This window comes from Tenebrio molitor, chromosome 1 (assembly GCF_963966145.1).
Source record: "Tenebrio molitor chromosome 1, icTenMoli1.1, whole genome shotgun sequence".
Taxonomy (NCBI): Eukaryota; Metazoa; Arthropoda; class Insecta; order Coleoptera; family Tenebrionidae; genus Tenebrio; species Tenebrio molitor.
The window spans coordinates 25,954,309-25,977,590 of NC_091046.1; the positions used below are offsets into that span (position 1 = coordinate 25,954,309).

Sequence of the window (23,282 nt, forward strand, 5' to 3'; positions counted from 1 at the left end):
AAACTGAATAATATATACTTTTTTTGCTATTACAAAGTTCTGTTGTGGTTCTAGGGCTAGATTGAGATTAGAATATAGATTGATAAGAGATTAAAATTAATTAAATGTCATTAAAGGCGCGTATCCACTTGTTCCAATTGACTTGTAACGTGACACCGTACCCGTACGTCGCGTTACAAAAATGACAGGTTTCGCTACAGACGCGTATCCACATGTTCCAATTGACTTGTAACGTGACAACCCGTACGTCGCGTTACAAAAATGACACGTTTCGCTACAAAAGCGATTGTGGTTTTGGCATGATAATTCACAATAGGATACGACACGACGACACAGCTAGTCCACTGAACAGTTTCAATCTGACTCCAGCAATGGATGCATCTGTGCAGTTACAATTAGCAGCAGATTCATATATTTACATATATTCATCAATAATAATCAAATATATTTATTAATTAAAATTTAAAATTAAGAAAATTCAGTTTTTTTTATTAATACATACCTACTTTTTACATTGTATATTAATACACCTAGATAAATTCTTGTATGTTAAAATCATCAGAATATTTGGAGTCGTTCGAGCCCTGGGTGTTCGTAGTTTGTGGCATCTGGGAACAACCTGGTGAATTTAAATTGTGTGAATAGCAACCTTGACTAGCCCTTTGAAATATGCCGAAAATGTCATTTTCAATGGCACTTCTCGTGGAATCATCATAGAGACGAAGATTCGACGTAATAAAATTTCCGAAGTGAAAACATTCGTCTTCATTACAGTTGCTGAGGATTGTAGAAGCCGGAAAGCTTCATCAAGGCGTTCGTCATCAGCAGACGCTCTTGCTTTTATTTATTTTCTGTTCAATTGGGGTTTGCTTACTTCTTTTATTCTGAGATGTCTCAACGCTATTTGATTGTGAATCGTCATTTTCAACTCCAGCCTCATCATTGTCGAGTAGGTACCTTAAATTCTTCCGAGGGTTCAGCTTCAAGGGGATCGTCTGCATCGACTGTTTTGTCTTCATGTTACCGCATCTGAAAATCTAAATGAAACGCTATCGATAATGTCTTACCAAATACCGATTTTTTGGTTCAAATCAAGATTTTAAAAATACGTATTGTTACGTTATTGTTTTTCTCCTGATCTACTACTACAACAACAAGAGAAAACTTAAATCTCCCGACTCCACTGGGGGAAATTTAAATAACGATTTCGAGACTGATCGGTTCCAGGTCTGGCACAAAACACACTTACGTCTCGAGAGCAAGGCTGTTGAAGTAGAAATTATACTACACAAACACGGTGTTATACCAGGTGTTGGACAGAAACACAAATGTAAATATAATGGTGTTTAATTCTCGTTCCTAGCTTTACATACGACACTTAATTATTTAACTCAAACTCAGATGCCGCTGCGGGCGTAACACAGTTGTCTATGTAAGGTGAATCTAGGATACAAAACAAGAAATATTCTCGAAAATGAACGAATTAAAGTTTTTACCTTGAAACTATTTTAAACTAGCCAAAATTGCAAAATGAAAGCGAGTAAAGTGGCGAACTGAAGGTTCACAAAGTAACACGCTGAAGGCGCTTAAACTCTAGTGAAATTTACAAAAAGTGCCGGTACTACCAGGCTAAACTTCTAATTAACAAGTGACTAATCCATGAAATTTAAACCAAACTTTCCTTACACCGGGCCTGGGGCTTGAAATCCAGAAAGAGTCCTGGGAAGAGCGAGAGCTGGAGGAAGGTCCTCCGAGTCCTTCTTCCGCCGCTGATCTATCACGCCGTCCGTATCCTCGGAAAGTCCTCGGGGTCCTTCCTCCCCTCGACACTTCCTAGGGATAAGCGTGAATTAGTTAGGTTTAGCCCCGGTGCAAAAAAGTGGAAAACGATAAAGTAAAGTGATAAAATGATTAAAAAAAACTTCCGAGAGCCAGCGAGAGCGTCGTTTCTGTCGAGGTCACTCCAGGTCCGATAACGTAAACCAACGTAAAAGAAATGTGCCAAGATGGCGGACAGTATAAGAAAGACGCTGAAGGACCTTGCCAGATATGAGTTGCTCCTGGACTCGGGTTCCTCGGCCAGGGACAGTCCGGTGTGAGGTCCTGCTCTCCGGAGGGGTCCTGGGGGATGACGTCGGCCCAACAGGGTGGTGAAATTATCCGCTGAAGCGTAGGGTCGATGACCCTCGTGAAGGAAGCCTTTATCCGCCGCGACGTTTCGGTTGGAATTCTTCTAGGACGACTTCCCAGCCGAATCGGTCTTCCTCCACGGGTTCGCCAGCACCTGTTGCACACTAAAACACCCCCTAATCTCCCCCTTTGAACACAACACTCACACACGGATCGGTCGTAACCTCTGACCTCTACTAGTCGAGAACCTGTCGAGAACCTGTCGAGAACCCCTGACATGGCGTCTGCTCCACCTTTATATATTTTCCCCTCCTCTCGCCGAATTAACGCGGCCGGTACCGGAAGTCGGGGTCTGAGAGCCCGTTCTGGAATGTTCTAGAACGTTCTCGCCTTTACGATTTACCGCGAAATTTAAATCGTAACACACGACCTCCCCTAAATGATAAAAATTGAGCGGAGCGAAATTTTTATAAAAGCGGTTCCGAACGAAAGTTGAGCGATGCCCAAACGTAGTAAAGTCGATAGTTCGCATGCTGTTTTTAATATCATTAAAAGTCCAAGCGATGGTTGCGGTTTGGGGTGAAGCCCCAGGTCTCTGGACTCGACCTAGCAGGTTATAGTACCGCCAAACTGATACGATCTGAAGGATCTATTTCTAGGTTGAAATCTCAAACGAAATGAAAAACTGAAAACCCCCCGATGTGCTGCTGCGTAGCCGATGCTACCACAACCGAGCACAAATTTCTGAAACGACACAACGAAAAATTTGAAATGATTGTCAACATCGGTGGGTCAAGTCTGAGAGTCGCTGGAAACCATTCGGCGCGCTTTTCGCTCGCGCTCCACGTCGATGATTGTGCGTTCGTTCCCCCGAGCTACGAAATCCAAAAGAAAACCGGCGACCTCGTCGTCAAAAACCGACTTATTTCCCGGGACGGTACGACATCACGGTGGAAGATCTTCTTCGTCGCGTGGAAGGCGCGAAGATCTAGAGCAAGAGCAAGGAACCAAATCCGCATCAACGCGTTCAACCACTTTCGGCCTTCCGTGCGTGAGGTCCTAAATCCGCCGCAGCGCTATGGCGACGAGTTCCCCGACCGTTCAACCTTCGGCCCTCCTGAGGACACTCGACCCTACATGAACCTCACCACGTTTCTCCTTCTTTCGCCCCGGACCGTCCGCGCACCACGTCGACGACCACGCTACCGTCCACCGGGTCCTCAATCTTAACGACACGACGTTCGAAAACGCAATGTTCGCCCCTTGCGAACTAGAAACTTTTCGGGTTTACGAAACGCAACAACCGGACAAAGATGGAAAACGCAAAAACGCAACGACTCACTTGTTGCCCCTCAGATGTTGACTACGCGACCGTTCGCTCTTCAACGGCGAGCCGAACCAGTGTATACAAAAAAAAAATCGCGAAAGTGACCTGCCGCACTCCCAACCAACCTCCCGATAAAACTGTAGGATCTCCGATCCGGTAATGAAAATTTTTGAGTGCGACTCCAACACCACTCACGAAAAGAAATGTCCGGACGACGGTGCGTCCGCACGAAGCAAAATCTTGCGATTCAATAAAACGAGTCTGTTTGACAATCTGAGATTGTAATTTCTAAAGTCACATCTGAATAAATTTTTGGTTATCTTGGCGCACGTCCTCGACCACGTATCATCGCACACGGGGCGCGTCCATCTTCCGAGTACTTCCACCTACGACGACCGAACGTCTTTGTCAACTACTCTCGTTTCGTACTCTCACGAGAGCAACTCGGGGTAGGAACCGCCCCTGTGGCGTCTCCACTCGTATCGTACACCGAAGTACTTTATCACGTAGCGTCGAGTCGCGTCCAAGATACCACACGTCGCGTCGCGGCGACCACCGTCCCTTGTTTATCTCATTACAGTCGCGCATCGGTATTTTTCTCACAACCGAAAATGGTTGAGATGTGATTTGCGCGTATCGAGACCTGCCTCGCACTCCATCCAACCGCCCTAATAAATTTGAGGGGTCTCCTTTGTTGTCATGGTGTTGAGACAACCCCGTGTGACCAGCCTCTCGCCCTTCCTTCCACCCAAAGGGGCGGGCGAGATATGACACAAAACGAAAAACGAAAACGACAAAACAAACGAAACGAAACATTTCACGGCTTCGACGCACGAAAATTCTGAGACTGAACAAAATGTGGACCGCGCGTTAGCCGCTCGCTCCGGTGAAATTCCGGTACATCCGCATCCGATGTCTTCTCCCGAGCGCTAACCGTCCCATAAACCAAAACTCTGAGTCCCAGAACCGTGAAATTCTCGACAAGAAAAACGAACAAGAAAAACGTTTCCACAAACTGACGAACACAAAAATTCTCGACGAGACTGTTACGACCGTGTGAACCTGTCGGCACTTCACTTTGTCTCACCCTTCCGGTGCTACCTGTCCCTCGACGTGAATGTGGCAACGGCGTCACCGGCGCTCGAAGACTTCCCCTAGGTCCGCTCGCCTTTGGTACCTCGTCCATTAGGTTCTCCTCCAGGTGGACGAAGACGCCAGTTGTGCTCAGAGGACTCCGCAGTACCGTCCGTGTCTGGGGTTCCAGAATACACCGCAGCGATTCTAGGTCGGGCTCCCGGGTATTGCTCCTCCGGGCAGCACGCACCTCTCCAAACGAAACCCCATCCCGGCCCCCAATGACCCGAGCCATGGCCAACTGCGGCCCTCCACCCAGGAGAAAGTCCCAACGGAAACTTCTCCGTAGACGGCGAACTTCGGTTCTCCTCCGGAAACTCCGGGGACAACGGCTCTCCTCATCACGCCGACGGAACGGCAACACCACCTTCAAATTCTCAAAGCAATGTCTTTAATATGGAATCTTACAAAAGTTCCTTCCAACTCCTGGCAACACCGTGACCTCTGTACTCTCGAGGCGTGTAACCCCCAGGACCTGAGCCAATCAGTCAAATAAACATCCCGGTTGAGCCCCCATGTTACGTTATTGTTTTTCTCCTGATCTACTACTACAACAACAAGAGAAAACTTAAATCTCCCGACTCCACTGGGGGAAATTTAAATAACGATTTCGAGACTGATCGGTTCCAGGTCTGGCACAAAACACACTTACGTCTCGAGAGCAAGGCTGTTGAAGTAGAAATTATACTACACAAACACGGTGTTATACCAGGTGTTGGACAGAAACACAAATGTAAATATAATGGTGTTTAATTCTCGTTCCTAGCTTTACATACGACACTTAATTATTTAACTCAAACTCAGATGCCGCTGCGGGCGTAACACAGTTGTCTATGTAAGGTGAATCTAGGATACAAAACAAGAAATATTCTCGAAAATGAACGAATTAAAGTTTTTACCTTGAAACTATTTTAAACTAGCCAAAATTGCAAAATGAAAGCGAGTAAAGTGGCGAACTGAAGGTTCACAAAGTAACACGCTGAAGGCGCTTAAACTCTAGTGAAATTTACAAAAAGTGCCGGTACTACCAGGCTAAACTTCTAATTAACAAGTGACTAATCCATGAAATTTAAACCAAACTTTCCTTACACCGGGCCTGGGGCTTGAAATCCAGAAAGAGTCCTGGGAAGAGCGAGAGCTGGAGGAAGGTCCTCCGAGTCCTTCTTCCGCCGCTGATCTATCACGCCGTCCGTATCCTCGGAAAGTCCTCGGGGTCCTTCCTCCCCTCGACACTTCCTAGGGATAAGCGTGAATTAGTTAGGTTTAGCCCCGGTGCAAAAAAGTGGAAAACGATAAAGTAAAGTGATAAAATGATTAAAAAAAACTTCCGAGAGCCAGCGAGCGCGTCGTTTCTGGCGAGGTCACTTCAGGTCCGATAACGTAAACCAACGTAAAAGAAATGTGCCAAGATGGCGGACAGTATAAGAAAGACGCTGAAGGACCTTGCCAGATATGAGTTGCTCCTGGACTCGGGTTCCTCGGCCAGGGACAGTCCGGTGTGAGGTCCTGCTCTCCGGAGGGGTCCTGGGGGATGACGTCGGCCCAACAGGGTGGTGAAATTATCCGCTGAAGCGTAGGGTCGATGACCCTCGTGAAGGAAGCCTTTATCCGCCGCGACGTTTCGGTTGGAATTCTTCTAGGACGACTTCCCAGCCGAATCGGTCTTCCTCCACGGGTTCGCCAGCACCTGTTGCACACTAAAACACCCCCTAATCTCCCCCTTTGAACACAACACTCACACACGGATCGGTCGTAACCTCTGACCTCTACTAGTCGAGAACCTGTCGAGAACCCCTGACATGGCGTCTGCTCCACCTTTATATATTTTCCCCTCCTCTCGCCGAATTAACGCGGCCGGTACCGGAAGTCGGGGTCTGAGAGCCCGTTCTGGAATGTTCTAGAACGTTCTCGCCTTTACGATTTACCGCGAAATTTAAATCGTAACAGTATGTACATCGTGGAAATTTTACTGTTTCATTACAGATTCCGAAAACACAGGAAGAATGGCTAAATGTGAGCAAAGGTTTTGAAACTACTTACATGGAACTTCCCACACTGTATCGGGGCAATTGATGGTAAGCACGTTGCGCTACGAGTACAATCCCCTGTAAACAGTGGCAGCGAATACATCAATTACAAAGGATTTTTCAGCATAGTTCTTTTTGCTGTTGTTGATGCTAACTACAGTTTTATGTTTGTGGATGTAGAATGCCAAGGCCGAATATCCGACCGTGGAGTATTCGCTAATACAGACTTATGCAAAAAATTGTAAAACAATTCGCTAAACCTCCGTCATTCGACTCTTCTAAATGAAAGAACACAAGAATTGCCATACTTTTTTCTTGGAGATGAATCATTTGCGATATCAGAAAATTTAATGAAAGTGTATTCTGGTTACCATGCAAAAGGTTCAAAACAAAGAATTTACAACTATAGGGTGTGTAGAGCTCATAGGATTGTTGAGAATGTTTTCGGCATATCTTCAGCTGTTTTCCGCGTATTACGGAAACCAATGCTAGTTGCATCAGAAAATGCATCAAAGGTTGTGCTAACCGTTGCTCTGCTACACAACTTCTTACGACAAAGACCTAAATCTAATGCACTTTACAACCCACCGGGAACATACGTTGTTGAACAGTCAGGTAATGTGACACATGGGAGTTGGAGAAAAATAGCAAATGATGAAAGCAGTTCATTACATCCCCTGAGAAATGTACCACGTAGAGCAAGGTCGAATTTTTAACTATACGAGAAGAACTAGCTGATTATTTTTTTAAAGAGGGAAAGGTAGAAAGGCAGAATCAATATGCATAGAAAAGACTAAAGTGGATATTATTTACTTACAGTGTTTAACGACGGATTTGGCTTATTTTTCTCCAAAATGAATTGCAAACTTGTAAAGGCGAACCAATTGCTTTTGTAAATTTCTTGTGTTCCTTAAAAATAACAAAGCTTTAATTAATAATCACAAAAATAATCAATTGTATCACTCTGTTTTTTTTTTATTTTTATGAAATTTATACAGTGAAATCACTGCATAAATATCGACACACTTACCTTTTCCAGTTCCTACTGATTTTTTCATTTTCATGTTTTCCCTTCTGAGTGATGACAGAAGATTTTCCATCTTCTTTTGCACTGCTCTACAGGCCTTCCTATTTTACTCGCGATTTCTGTCCACGCATCTTGCTTTTTAATTTTGTTGAAGTGACCCGGATGTTGAGGATTCCAAATTAAAATTTTCTGGTGGTAAAGTTCTATAAAATCTTTAACATCATTTTTATTCCACTCCATAATCACAAGAATCGTCGCCACACGTGTTAAACACAAGACAATGTGACAAAAACTAAGCCCCTAGGAAGTGGTCTGTTGGTGCGTCCCAACTTGGAGAGTTGCGTGTTGTTGTATTTCCTTTGATGCGACGGGCAAAAACCGACAACTGATGGTTCGGTCCGAAAATGTCACGCGTGTCAAACTGGTCACGCCATTGTGTATCTCCATAGAGACGGTTAAAGTGTCTTTTTTTCTGAGCGGAATACAAGTACTTCAAGTCCTAGGAGTAGAAGTGTTCCAGAGGCGGCTCGACCGAGTCAAATGTAAGGTCATTTGAAGCATTAAATTATCCTCCATTAAAATAAGACTTCTAAAAAGCGTTTTGGGCGTATCCATGCTGTCAGATGAGAATGATGTGATGTCAAAATCAGCAGCAAGATGGTTGTTCGGTTTTAAAAAGTAAACATTTGAAGGTTATAATCGTTTGCTATTCACGTTTTGATAAATTTTGTTATATTTAGCGAATATTTGTAAAGTAAAAAGTCCGATGCCATTGAATGAAAACGAAATGCACGGCGACGCCTCCAAAATTGATGCAGATCGCGGCAAAATGCCGATCTAATCTGACCACAGTCCCGGGCGAAAAGTGTATAATTTCTACTTAATCCTCTGATGAGGAGTATCTGGCTACCTAGATGGGTAAACTTTCAAATTTCTGAGTTCCCTAGAGAAAAAATTACAAATTATTATTGTAGGTTAGGTACATAAATACAAGATGTTATAGGGCTTGTCGATGCGACGAAATCACCAATTTGACAATGAGAGATATCGAAGATTTGGGCTCTGCTATCTTTGTAAAAGTTCAGGATATTAAAAATTACAAATCGCGATTATTCACCATTTTGGGAAAGCTTTACGTGGAAATTTGCAGAAAGTAGATTGGATAGCCTTGTAGACTTCACTAATATTATCGAAACTTCAAGTACCAATAACAAGTGAAGTAGAAATTACTAGTGCCTTAAAATTTGAAGATTGTAACTGCAGGAAAAGAAAAATAAATAAGCTTCGTCCAGTTGTGCGACCTCAACTGCGTTTCGGTCTTCAATTTCTGGGCTCAGCACAAAAAAGGATACGTCTACTCTTAATGATATAATATGCTACTTTCTGCAAGGTTCAAGAAAAAGAGACAGGTAACAAATAATTTCCTTAACACTTTGGCTACTACGGGGGTATTTTGAAAAATGTCCCCACAAACTACGACATTTTTGTTTGTCTATATTCATTTGCAGTTAGAAAGGCATTAGAAAGGTGATCTAGGCGACATTTGTAATTATTTTTTCGAAATGCTTCACCAATCTTTACTCACAAACTACGACTATCGAGAATCCCCTTGTAAACTACGAAAATCATGTCCGTATAGGGTACACAGTGGATCTAATTGAGTCGTGAAATGTGTACCAAATCTGACCACATAGTTTGCAGGTAAAGGTCGAGTGTGTACCAAAAATGGTACACATAGTAGCCAAAGTGTTAATACACTGCCCCGTAAAATGAACGCATAATCTAAGTTCTGGGGGTATTTTTTTATTTTCGGTGATTTTTCTGTGTTTTATATTATCATTTTATTTTTAATGGTTTCTTCCAACAAGACCCCGTACATCGTCCTGCGAGAAATCTCTCACCAGAAGAATGTGCCGTTGCCTTTGCATTGCAAGAAGAGGGCACAACACAAACTTACATTGCTCAACGCTTAAGAGTTTCACAGTCCGCCATTTCGCGGGCTTTCAATCGGTTTAGAGAAACAGGCACACATCAACGACGACACGGCCAAGGCAGAGGACGCATAACTACCCCTAGACAAGATCGTTTTATGCATTTACAAGCTCTGAGACAACGGTTTGTGACCAGCACTTTAGTGCAACAAGAATTTTCTAGGACCTATGGGTTTAGAATAAGTCAAGATACTGTACGAAGAAGGCTTGTAGAAGCTGACTTGCACCCCTACACCCCAGCAAGAGACCCGCTACTTACTCCGGATCATCGTAGACAACGGCTGTTGTTTGCGAATGAACATCTGAATTGGAATGATAATGATTGGGCCAACGTACTCTTCACCGATGAGTCCAGGTTTTGTCTGTACAGTGATGATAGACGAGTGAGAGTGTACAGACGCCTGGGCGAAAGATACGCTCAGTGTAACATTGTCGGAACAGTAAGTCATGGTGGTGGATCCGTTATGGTTTGGGGTGGTATTTCGTCAGCAGCTCATACCGACATGGTCATCGTTGATAGAGGACGAATGACAGCACATCGGTATATTACGGAAGTCGTGGAACCTCATGTAGTGCCATTCGCACTTGGGGATGATTTTCTTTTAATGGACGTTAATGCTCGACCACATATCGCTCGGGTTGTGCAAAATTACCTTACAGATGTTAATATTGCCAGAATGGTCTGGCCACCGCGCAGTCCCGACCTAAACCCAATCGAGCACATATGGGATAACATGTTACGGGAAGTTAGAACTCTTCAACCGCCTCCTATGACGTTGAACGAACTGTCACAGAGCCTAATTCATATTTGGAACAATATTGATCAATTAAGACCTTAGAAATTTAATTCTCGGTATGAGAAGACGTTGCCAGGCCGTCATCAATGTCCGGGGAGGGAATACGCGGTATTAGATAACATAAATCGTGCTACTTTTGTCTTCTGACAATTAGGTATCAGTATTTGTTGTAATATTTTAGAATAAAAGCTGTTTTCCAGTTCTGCCATCTAATCAGCATTGCGTTTGTGTTTTTTTTTTCACAGCGACTACCCTTCTTTTTTGAGGATGGCTGTCTCCTTTGTCTGTTCTTTTTTCCTCAAGTTTCCTTTTAGTACCGCCAGAGGTGCTTGGCTGAGGAGTTAAATTTAAATTATCGTCAAAAGCATTGAGCTCCAGCAAGGGAGTTATTGCAGTCGCATCATCTTTAAACGTAATATTTTCCAACATTATTAAATATTATTAAATTGAGTGGAACTCTCTTAATAGTTCTGATTACCAACCTTCTGTTATGGGAATTTCTACTTCTGGAATATCAGATAGTCCATCCACTGCTACCGGTTTTAATAAACGTAGCAGTCTTTCGTCGAATTCCGTCAAAGCTTTACACTTAGGAGGACCTCCACCATTGTTTCCAATTTCCAGTTTCAGAAGACGCGCCTTTCGTCTAACGTTTACGTTCATAAATCCGAAAATCGTGCCGGCCACGTTTTAGGGCCATTGCGTCCAATCCACCGTCGAGGGTATGTCCTATTCAAAAAGTCTCTAACCTGCCGGTTGTAATGTGGAGGTGCACCGTATGTAAGAACCAGTCTAGTAAAAACCATTTACAAAAATGACGACGCACTGGATAGTCTGCAGGACTTAATCCTTGAACTCTTTGTACATGATAAGGATAAAGTAACTGTTCATGCAAAATCCTAGATACAACCCATTGTGACACATTAAATTGCCTGCCTATAGGCCGTATTCAGTAAGGAACATGTTAATTTTAACCGACCGCTAAATATTTTAACGGCCGCTAAACCAAAATTGTTATTCTGTATCTACTATGTCGTTTAAAATTTAACGTACTAGCTTTAATTCCTTGGATTTAGCGGTTGCAATTTAAAGGCTAGTCAAAAGTAGGTATTAAAAAATAACGGTGCGTCAATGGTAGAATACTTTTAGGTTACTTGTGTTCTATAACAGTTTTATACATAGTTAATCATGGCATATGTACTTGATGCTGTCATTCATGTTGTTTTGGCTGAAGAAAACAATAACAGAGTACGAAGGTACAATACAATTTTGAAGGTGCACCTAATTTTTAGGTCGCTAATTTCTGCTTTCTTTTTAGACATCGGCTTCGAATTAATCAAAGAAATTTACGTGATAGTAGTAACCCTTTCGAATTACCAGACCGTATATTTTTGAAACTATTTCGTCTAAGTAAACAATGTTGTGAAGACCTCATAAACACTTTGACTGAATATATGATCAATCCTCAAAGGACCACCATGATACCGATATATTTACGTATATTATCTACATTACATTTTTTCGGGCATGGAAGTTACCAGCTTAATGTTGGTACTGGATATGCATTTGCTATTAGTCAATCCTCTGTCAGCCGGTGTATTTCCGAAATTTCAAACGTTATGGTTGAACACCTTCTAAATAGATGGATACACTTTCCCAATGATGAAGTGAGCAGAAACGAAGTTGAGGCAGGATTTCAGGAACTTGACCATAGATTCCCCAATTTATTGGGTATCATTGATTGTACACATGTGAAAATAGTTGGTCCTCCAATGAATCATCCTGTATATCCTGCAGCACCTTATTACTGCAGAAAGGGCTATTACAGTTTAAATACCCAAATTGTATGTGATTCAAAATATAAAATATTGAACATGAATGCCAGATTTCCCGGATCAGTCCACGATTCGGCCATTTGGATGTCTTCAAATGTGAGAACCATGTTATATAGGCAGTTCATGAATGGAAACAATGGTTATTTACTAGGAGATGGTGGCTATCCGTTACAACCTTGGTTGCTTGTACCTTTTACCGATTTTATGCCAGATTCACCAGAATCAAAATTTAATACTGCTCTTTCACAGCAAAGGATACGGATAGAGCATGTTAATGGTATTTTAAAATCTAGATTTAGATGTACACTAAGCAACAGAGCTTTGCATTATAACCCCATTCGAGCTGCAAAAATTATTTATAGCTGTGGAATTCTACACAATATGGCGATACATTATAATGTAGACTTGCCCCATGGTGAATATTTTGAAGACAACAATGAAGTTGATGTAATTCCAGGCCCAATAAATCAAGACTGGTTCAATCAAGGAAATATTACTCGGCAACAAATTGTTAACAACTTTTTTCAATAAATTGAATTTTGATAAAACAAAACTAAGTAAAGAAAACTTTATTGATAATAAAAAATTCTCAGTTAACATGTCAAATTGAATACAGCACTTTGCTTATTTCGTTTTTTGACTCGCGCAATAGAGGAACTCAGAACCAACAATGCTTGCGCGATGTTATTATTTGAAGCAGCAACATTTTTCAAGCAAACTTCGTGGTTACTCATCACCTGTTGCATGGGGTGTAGGGTTATATTTCTTTTCTTTTTAATTATCTGTTTTGGTCTTCGAGTTGTTGCCATTGCAGCTTCTGCTTGAGGGTCTGGAGTTGTTAATATCTCAGCCTCTATTATTGGTCTTGTATTTGTTTCTATTGCTGTCTCTGCTACTGCTATTGGAGTTGTTGATAATACACCATATTTGCCCAGTATTTTCTTGGATATATTAATCATTATCAGAAATTGCAACTATTCATAAAAGAAAACTTACTGCTTCATTCTGGTCTGCCATGAGTGTAATGTCACCTCTACTTCCACCAGCTTCTGGGAGTGGTGCACCTTCTATAACTACATTTGAAATTAAACCTATGATTTTATCTTCAATCTCAGATAATTTAACTTTCTTTCCACCTCCCCCAGTTCCGTTTATGTCATACATGTTGTCTCGAGCTTTCCTTCTAACATTAGTTTTTAATTCATTTCACGCCTATAAAACGCAGCTTGGTTGGTATAAATTACTAAAATAACGATAATCTTACTTCTTTCCATTGTTTCACTGATTTGTTGGCACCTGCTGAGGAATTTAATAGGTTTGCGACTGTCTCCCAATGTTGTTTCATCTGCGGTATTTCAGCCATTGATAATTTGGGTGAAAGCATCATAGTATGCTCCTCTAAATAATTTATAAGGATCTGTTTTTGAGTTTTCGTCATTCTTGCGCCGCGACTTGCCATATTGTGCTCAAAACTTCTGAACAATAACATCCACTAACGGTATTAACTGCATCAGACACATATCACATAACCTCACATTGAAAGAGTTGTCATTGAAAACGCGGGAAGTTGGGGCCGAGTCGGCGCAACTGTCTTGAAACATCTGAACTAAAATGACTGTTCACAACTAGTTTTAACGGCGCCCGCTAAAATGATATATTTTTACACAACCGCTAAATTTTGCGTTACAGAATATGAAGAATGATTTTAACTTTAACGGGTCCGCTAAAATGCAATATTTTAAAGGGTCTCTAAAATTAACGTGCACCTTACAGAATACGGCCTTATGTCTGCTACTTACCTGGATTCACTTCCGTTGCGTTTAAAATTGGATCTTCAATGTTTAACACGCAATTTGATCGTTGTAGGTCTCGTCCACACACTGAAGGCTGAAGTAATCCGGTTTCTCGCAACCCTTGGGCAACTTCCACAAGAGTTTATCGACTCGGCACTCTTCTGTTAGGAAACCGAGCACCATACAAACGAACCGCTGCAGATGCATTTCCGCAACTTTCACCGTAAAGTAAATACATATTCGCGTACTCAACATTAGAAAAAGGCATGATTTTGAAAGGCATCAATGGAAAAATTACAAATTTATTGTGTATCTACTTTCTTCAAATAGATACATACATTTATTAATACACATTGACATTTTTTCAGTAGTATTATTTTATCAGCTTGCCAACAAAACGAGAGATTTATTATTTGCAATACTTTTTTTCGTATCCCACCTCCACCCGGCGGCACGGCAATTTTGCCGGAGTACATACACTATTACGGATATTACTATCAAGTAATAGTGCAGTGCTTATCAATACAATTATTTATTTGAATAATTTATGGTGATAGGACAATTATTGCGATTATCATCTCCGATGTCCGGCGGCGGCGGCGTATTAGACATTAGACATCACTTTGGCTGTTGTATTAGACTTCTTCATCACGCTCTTGCTATCGATTACATGAACGTTCATTTTCTTATTATGCATCAAAAATAAACGATACACTTTTTCGAGCAAATAAAATACTTTGGTAAAATTTACAGTCGATTTACTTGGTTTTGTTGGTTTCGTTGTTAACTTACTAAACAGGCCAACAGATGGCGCCACGGTCCATAGTCAGAAAACTGCGTCCGAAAAAGAGTTACTTTTTATCCGCATGGGAGTACGTAAAATTCCCTTTTTCATTAAGGGTGCTTGACCTTATGTAGTCGATACCCGGCACCGTCCACAGTATTTTGTGGGCCCGGTTGCCGCCATCAGTATCGGATTCAATATTGAGCGCGTGACCGCCGCCGGCAACCATTGGTTTATTTTGCGAGCGCCGTTGCCGGCAGCGGAGGCACTACCTCATTATTTACATCTGAGATCCCGCTTGTGCAAGATTACCAAATCTACATTTTGTTACTAAAAAATTTCGATTGATTGATTAATATGAATCCTGCTGTTTTTGAAGTTCCAGTTTTTCGTAATCGTATAAATTGTTTATAACTTCTTTCATTAAAATATTTTCTCGTTGGTATTAAATATCGAGGATTTATTGTTTTGATAAACCCAGTGAATCCTTCATCTTCTTCAAATGAAAATGGTTGTAGTGTAGATCTTTCGCTATCATTATTGCATTTTTTTTAGTCTAGTATCTTTAGCATAGCAATGTTTGAATTCTTCTGATACATTACTTACTACATTACATTACTATCGAGCGATCAAAATAATTTGTAATCGAGTTATCCATGGATTGGAGAAAAATACATTTATTTTATTCAATAATTGTTACAATAAATGCTGAAAATGTTCTCCATGTGGTTCCAAGCACAAATGAGCCCTTCGCCTAACTCCACGAATCACATTTTGCAACATACCTGGATTATTATTAATTTCGTTAATTTTTTCAGTTATTGTAAGTCTAAAGTCTTGTAAATTGTGAACAGGTGTTTGATAAATTGAATTTTTTAAATGAGGCCACAAAAAAAAGTCCGCAGGCGTAAGATCACAAGACCTCGGAGGCCAGATATTTTCTGTATTCCGACAAATAAGTCTGTTGTCAAAAAACTTCCGCAACATGGTTATTGTGGTCCTAGTTGAATGTGCGGTGGCTCCATCCTGTTGAAAATATCCAAGGGCTGTTTCATCATGAAGTTGATTTATAAAAGTTTCCAAAATCACTTGTTGATATCTAACTGCAGTTAGGTTACCTGAAGAATGATTACAGTGATTAGAAAGTTAACAATTAAGTGCACATAATTTACCTTAAAAAAAACAATGGTCCTATTATCCGTCGTTGAGAAATTGCTGCCCAAACGCCAATTTTTTGCGGATGCAGGGGGCTTCCACATAAACATGGAGATTTTTAGTACTCCAAATTCTCATGTTTTGTGAATTAACATATCCACTTAGATGAAACCATGCTTCGTCTGAAAAGAATGTTTTCTCCAATAAACCATCATCAAACGTGTTCAGAGACTAATGACAATATTCAGCTCTTATTGGAAAGTCATCTGGATACAATTCTTGCACACATTTTAATCGATATGGATATAATGTCAAATCATTTTTCAGTATAGCTTGACATGTGCCATATGATACTTCCACTTGCTGCGCCAAATGCCGAATGGATGTTGTAGGGGCTTCCTCCATTGCGTGTTGAACAATCCCGATGTTTTCTGGGGTTCGTTTATCTTTCCGCCTACCGCTTCCCGGTTTTCTTCGTAAAGTAGACGTTTCTCGAAACTGGGTTGTGTTACGTTTTAGCGTATTGCAGAAATGGGCATAATCGACGATGTTATCGGGAAATTGCTCGCGATATTCATTCCATGCTTCTTGAACTGAGTATTCCCACACGCCGTCTATCTTTCGTCCATTTCGAAAATACGAGTCAACGATGAAGATCTTAAAAGAACTGATTTTATACCGAGATTGTTTCATTGGGCAAGAAACAACACAAGAATGCAAGAGCGAGAATAAGCACAGCGGGAAACACAGGTTAGGTCTTGACAATGTAAACAAACGGTGGTTAAAGTTAGAAAGTATTTAATTACTATATACCTAGGATTAGGATCTGACGAAAAATTGAAATTAACAACAAAATCAGATGTGGAGGCTACAGTTTTCTCTGATTCATTTAGAAACTACATTGTCAACATTTTTAAAAACCAAATCAATTTTAAAAAAGTTTTGAAATGACGGTACTTTAGAAACCACAACTAAGCATATCAATCGCAAAAGACATACGAATTCAAATCCATGGATAACTCGATTACAAATAAATTTGATCGCTCGATAGTAGTACTATTTAGGAATGAATCAAGAAGCTGTTGTTGCTTAGTTACAACCACAGCTTCTAGTTAATAAATTAACTTCATTGTCATCCCATAATGGATTGTATTCATGAATATGATACCATCGGAGTTGTTGCATGAAGTTGGTTGAACAACCCGAGTATATCAACAAAATCCACAATCTACAAAAGAACAAATATTAATTTGTATGTTACCTCACATTTTGCCCGTTTGCAGCTACTGTCCAATTGTGAAAGTATGTCCAAGCTAAATTTCTTTTGAACCTGGGTTTTGTTATTCTTGGTAGCCTACGTGGCAGTTATTGTAAATAATGATTATTTTTTATCAGTTACACTTACATTTTGATTGGTGGTGCACAATTAGTGTTGCATTTGGTTTGGCATTCACAATGAAGTATGAACTTAACCGACACTGGCTATGCACACGTATAGTCGTACAAGTCACAAGTGGAATAAATAATTAAATAATAATAAAAACATGGAATTCAGTTACTCCGAAACAGAAAAATTAATGAAGTTTAGCGCGAATCTGGCATGCCACTAAAAAATTGTATGGTTATCCTGATTCCGTTGCCAACATTTATAGAAATTACATCGAATCGGTTCCACATCGAATCGATTCTATATCGATTTCTTTTAAATCGAGTCGATGTAACTTTGAAATTTTTCGAATCGATGTTATATCGAACCATCGAATCGGTAAGCCCTACCACAAATTTGTCCAAAGTTTGAATTTGTATTCTCCGCATTCAAACAAGTAACATGTTCCAATCAAGTTTTTTTAAACAGTCATCGACTATTGAAAACATTCCATCAGCTGTCTCATTGCTGTTTTCACAAAAATGGAATGATTGATGAATAATTTCGTAAGCCATCCTGCTTAGTGATAATTTGAACATTAGTTGGGAAACGCCACATTTTGTGTAACTACACTGACCGGCACAAAAAACGACTCGTTATGATTTCTTTAATAAATGATCTTGAAATTATATTTGTCCTTATTTTTCTTTATTATAGTTAAATTGGGATATTTTCAATGATCGGCAGTGCTATGGTCATCATGGCAACCCAATTGTTTTGTTTAAATAAATTATTAGAAAATTTGCGCTACTTCCATGATGTGTTTTTGTCGGTTGATTTACGTGTTAAAAGATTTAATTTGAGAATACGAGATACTAATTCAAAATGCTGTTCAAATTTTGTCAATTTTTCATAACATAAATTTTTTTCTAAAAAATTACATACTTTTTTTTTCATTAAAATTTTATTTGCTGCGTTTAATGTTTTGTTTGTCGGATATTTTTTGGCAAAGAATAATTTAAATAACACTTATCAATACAACATGATATAAAAAAAAAAATCTAAGACAATGAATTACTTAATTATATTACATAATAAAATTCAAAGTGAGTCGTTTTTTGTGCCGGTCAGTGTAGTTACGGAAAGTAAAATTTTTCCCAGCTAGTTACGGAAAGTTCATTTCCCAACTGATTACGAGAAACTGTTCAAAATAACACAAATTAGATAATTTAACATTTTATTTTTAATTACATATTTTCAACTTTAGTAAAAATTAACAACGCAGTTGTGACAATTATTCAATGTAAGTTATGCTGGTGTGGTAGATTTTTTGAAAGAAACTGAAGAAGTTGTAATTTTTGGAACACAATTTGCTTCACGAAGGATATCTGTTGCAATTTTTTTCTTGTTTTCTAAGGATGTTTCTACATACCCTTCTGCAACTGAGTTACTTTTTCAAGGGCTTATGATTATTTGATCAGTAACATTATTCAGTTGACAAGTAAAAAAATAAACATTTTTCAAGTAGAAAATTCAGTTTGATCAGTATGTTCTGTCCGGATAAAAATTAATCTTTGACTGATTTAAAAAAAAATGATATGTAGAAATACTATTTGATCAGATATTTTGTTCAATAATTAATTGCATTTCGATTCTTAAAAAAACTTAAGTTTCATAATAATTTATGATAAGTATTTTGATTCAATATGATTAAGTATAATAGTGAAATTGAAATATAAATAACGATAAATGGTCTGAGGGCAGAGCCAATGGCAGAGCTGACTGATAATATACCTACAGAAAATGTACGGCAGCACGGCAATACAGCATAGATTGTGAGGCAGGTTCTGTACTAATCTCGACAAGAGGAATTTCAAATAAATAAAATCAGGACAACATTATGGTAGAATTTACTTGAAAATTAAACGATAAAATAAACAATGAAAAAATAATTTTCAAACTTTAAAATTAAAAAAAACATTTTCTTAAGTACCTATAGCTTAAAGTTTATGTATATTACTACTGCACAATAAGAGCTTTTTTTGCCTTAGAAGGACGCCCTCTTTTACGTTTCCCTTGAATACTTATATTTCGCGCTTCTGGTGGTGGTTTGACATATTTAAGTCTAATGGCTATGCCAATAATATGTTTACATATCATATTTTTAAAAAAAGCTGGACAATTACAGTTTCCCTTAATCCACTCATCTGGAGAAGTTGACATGGTAGTTATCCAGGATGAAAATGCCTTATTTTTAAACTCTTCAAATTCCACCCAATTTTCTGCGCAAATGTCATTTAATTCTCCTGGTTCTTCGGTTGAATCCCCTGCTGGAATTTTGTAACTAATTTGACTCTCCTGTTGGGAGACAATGAGAACTGGTTTATTCTTTTTAGTCCACTGATAGGCAGATGTCCACAGGGACAATGTAATTGTTGGTATTTTCGAAAATTTTTTCAACTCAGTTTTATAGTCGTTCGACCATTGTTGAACACTTTCAAGAGCAACCGATAGAAAATGGTTTAATGAAAGGCGTTCCCGAAGGGTATGAGTGTCTTTTATAACTTTATTAAACGCTTCTAAGGCGTTATTAGTACTTGGTACATGTTTTATTACACCTTCGTACCAATTGCTATTATCAGACAGCCACTCTCTTTCAAAATAATTCAAAAAAGCTTGCTCCGTATTCCATTTTTTTTTGAAAAGTTCAACAGCTTTTTCGAATATCTCTGGAGATGAAGAAAGTTGAAGAGTGTTAATATCACTCAGAATTAGGGAACGGTTTTTTTTCTCCACATCACGCTCTACACGTTTCTGAACATTTTTCCTCATATGCGCCCAGCACATGATTATCAACTTATCAGTTCCGAAAATCTCTATGAAAGCATTCTGAATACTTTTTGCAGCATCACATATCAACACGTTAGGTTCAAATTTTTTTTCAAATAATTTCTTTGATGTGGCAACTAACGCTCTAAAGAGAAACTTGAAATCCTCCTTCTTCTCATTAGTACAAACAGAAAGACCAAAAGGGTGAAAATGTTTATCCATATCGGTAGTACCCACTATTAGAACTGGAAAACCTTGCCACAAGAGTTTGTAGGTTGCATCAGCATGAATTTTGTAACTGTTGGCACAAATACTCATCAAATATCTACTTGTTATGAAAAATCGAAAAATGCTTTCCTCTTCCTCAGTCTCTAATTCGTATTGTGCGACGAAAGGGATATGCAAGTCTTCTGGAATAACTGAGTTTTTCAGTAGCCATGCTTCCAATTCTCCAACACTTATTTGTGACGGGCCATATTTGGATTCTCGCAACTGATGCAAGTAATTATCTAATTGTCTTTTTGAGGGAAGCTTCCTGATATCACTATTCTTGGACAATTCTATTAAAATAGCCTTTGGCTTTAACTTTAGGTCAAAAAGTTTTTGGATTTCCAACTTTAGAGAAGGGTCAATTCCAAGAACGCCTTTTGTTTCAATAGAGTCATGATTGTGTTCTGATTTAGTCTTGAATAAATGCACTTCATGCGATGTCGAATCATACTGAAGATATATTTTTGCAGAACATTGTTGTCCACGAAGTTTAACTTGATTGCACCTGAAGTATTTCTTTATTCCTTCTTCTGTTTTATTTTTATAATGAAATCCCCATATTTTTTTATCTTTTATAAATTTTTCAGCCTCATCCGATCCAGAAAAAACTCCAATCTTTATCCAATTTCCTATAACTCTCCTCTTTGGCGATGATTCGTGATGACGTCCTTCCTCAGAGGATGATTCCGACGTTTCGTACTCCGCAACTAGACTATTGTTCATCCTGAACGCCTGCAGAATATGACTGTGAAAAAATATTTATAAATACCTCAATTTACCTTGTAAACTTATGCAATTTATTTCACCATAACACAAGACACTTGCAGACTATTGCGCGGTCAAATTTATAGGTTATGTTGTTTTTCTCGAATCGTACCTAATTGACACAATTTTAAGAATCAAGTAAATTGTACACTGAGCAATTGTTTTTTTACTTGTGTTCTTCAATATTCTGTGCCACAAATTAAATTTAATACTTAACAAACGCAAATTCATTGAATCAGATTTAAAATTTCGTAGATCAAAATGTTTTACCACTGTCCAAACAATATTTTACTGATCATTCAGTATTTTAACTTGGAATATATATTTTTAACTTGCCTCTAAATATTTTACTGTGCATTCAGATTTATTACTTAATTATTTAGTAAATATTATAACAAATAGTTACTGATCAAAATGTATTTGTACTCATCAATTAAATTGTTCCGTTTTTCAAGCCCCATAGCGCTTTATCTTCAAAATATCAGTTAATTTTCGTTAATATGTTTCACTTTTCTTTCTTCACACCAGTCTTCAAATCTTTTATAGCGTCTTTTCCCAATCCTTGTTATAAAGTGACACTCTCTTCTTCTTTTTTCGTGGAGGAGTTGTTTCACTATCACCATTTTCCTAAAGAGATTATAAAATACATTAATTTGGTTCTTTTAAACCATTTTTTAAACAAAAAAGGACAGGTAGCAAGTACTAACTGTTTGAAAATGTTGAACTACAGTAACCACACCGGAGGCACTCGAACTGTGCACAGATTAGGAACAGGTAGCCAGCCAGCTAATTAGAAGGGTTGCTTAATCCTTAACTGAACTGCGCTCAGTATTTATGCAGGTACTAACTAGATAAATGGTATGTACCACGACCTTCTAAATAGTCGATATTCTTGGCTCTCTCCGGCCTGTTGATTTGAGCAAAATACCATCATGCTCTTGTAAGCCGTTTGGCGCTAGCGAATCGGCGATTTGAGTTCGGAACCACGTGGCTTGAAACTCGGCTTCCTGTCCATTGTGTTGTCACCAGCTGTTACTTTGTCGGGTAAAGACATGATTACTACAGTTTAATCGAAATTTTCGATTAGTTAAGTATATTCATTGCATAAATAAATCGTTCCTAATAATAATATGTATTCATAAGTTTAATTATTTCACGGAAGTCAGTACTTGTTAATGTCCACAATATTTGAAGTAGACGAAGGAAAAGAAAATGAAGATTTAAGCAAGCAAAGGACTGTTTGCGGAGACAGAGAATGTTTCAATCGGGATCGGTACATTAGCAGCACTATTGGAAAGGCTTGCCTACAGCATTATGTTAGTGAAGAATATTTTTAAAATACATTTTAAATTATATAATGCAAGTCTATTACTCATTAAAAGATTTTTGAAATCCCTACCTGGGCAAATATTTAAACTTTCAAGCCAGGGATTTCGTAGATATTGTCTGAAGGCAATTCATTGAATGTTTTTGTCTTTTTATAATCCTTACACGTCTCCAAACAGCATTTTACATGTCATCTTTTTGACATTTAACGTTGCGGCTCCTGCAAAGTAGCGCCAAACGGCGAACGCCGAAAACTGCCAAATGAACAGGCCGGAGAGAGCCAAGAGTCTCGACAATTTAGAAGGTCGTAGTATGTACATTTGTTTCGTTCGACGTTGCCTTCTGTGGGTTTTGCCACAGGACGGCGACAAATAGACGCTGAATGATGGGATTTTCCCAATTGTTTGAGGGCCCACCAACGTACCGAAAGTAGGTAGGGGAATGCCGGGCAAAACGGGGTACTTAAGGTTTAAGTGACTGTCAAATTTACAATTAACGACTTAAAAGACTTGAATCAATTTGAACAAATGTATTACCTATTCAAGATTACATGTAGAAACACAAAAATAAAATAAAATCACATTCTGAGAAAATGTGGACTAATTCACTCATATGTGCTGTTTGCCCCATTTTGCCCGTCAGCGAGGGCAAAATGGGGTGATACAGTGGCTACACTTCATTCTCAAAATTTACAAACATGTATGGCCTCATCATCTACACTTTCGG

General features: G+C 39.1%; 1 long non-coding RNA gene and 1 pseudogene across 1 annotated transcript; both read right to left on the reverse strand.

Annotated features, from left to right (window-relative positions):
* Positions 1–530: 530 nt before the first annotated feature.
* Positions 531–7,885, reverse strand: LOC138122986 (uncharacterized; annotated as a pseudogene).
* Positions 1,332–6,568, reverse strand: LOC138123560 (uncharacterized). Its single transcript, XR_011156855.1, has 2 exons — positions 4,545–6,568; positions 1,332–1,833 (listed from the first exon to the last, which is right to left on the reverse strand). It is a non-coding gene; the product is annotated as an uncharacterized lncRNA (long non-coding RNA).
* Positions 7,886–23,282: the final 15,397 nt, after the last annotated feature.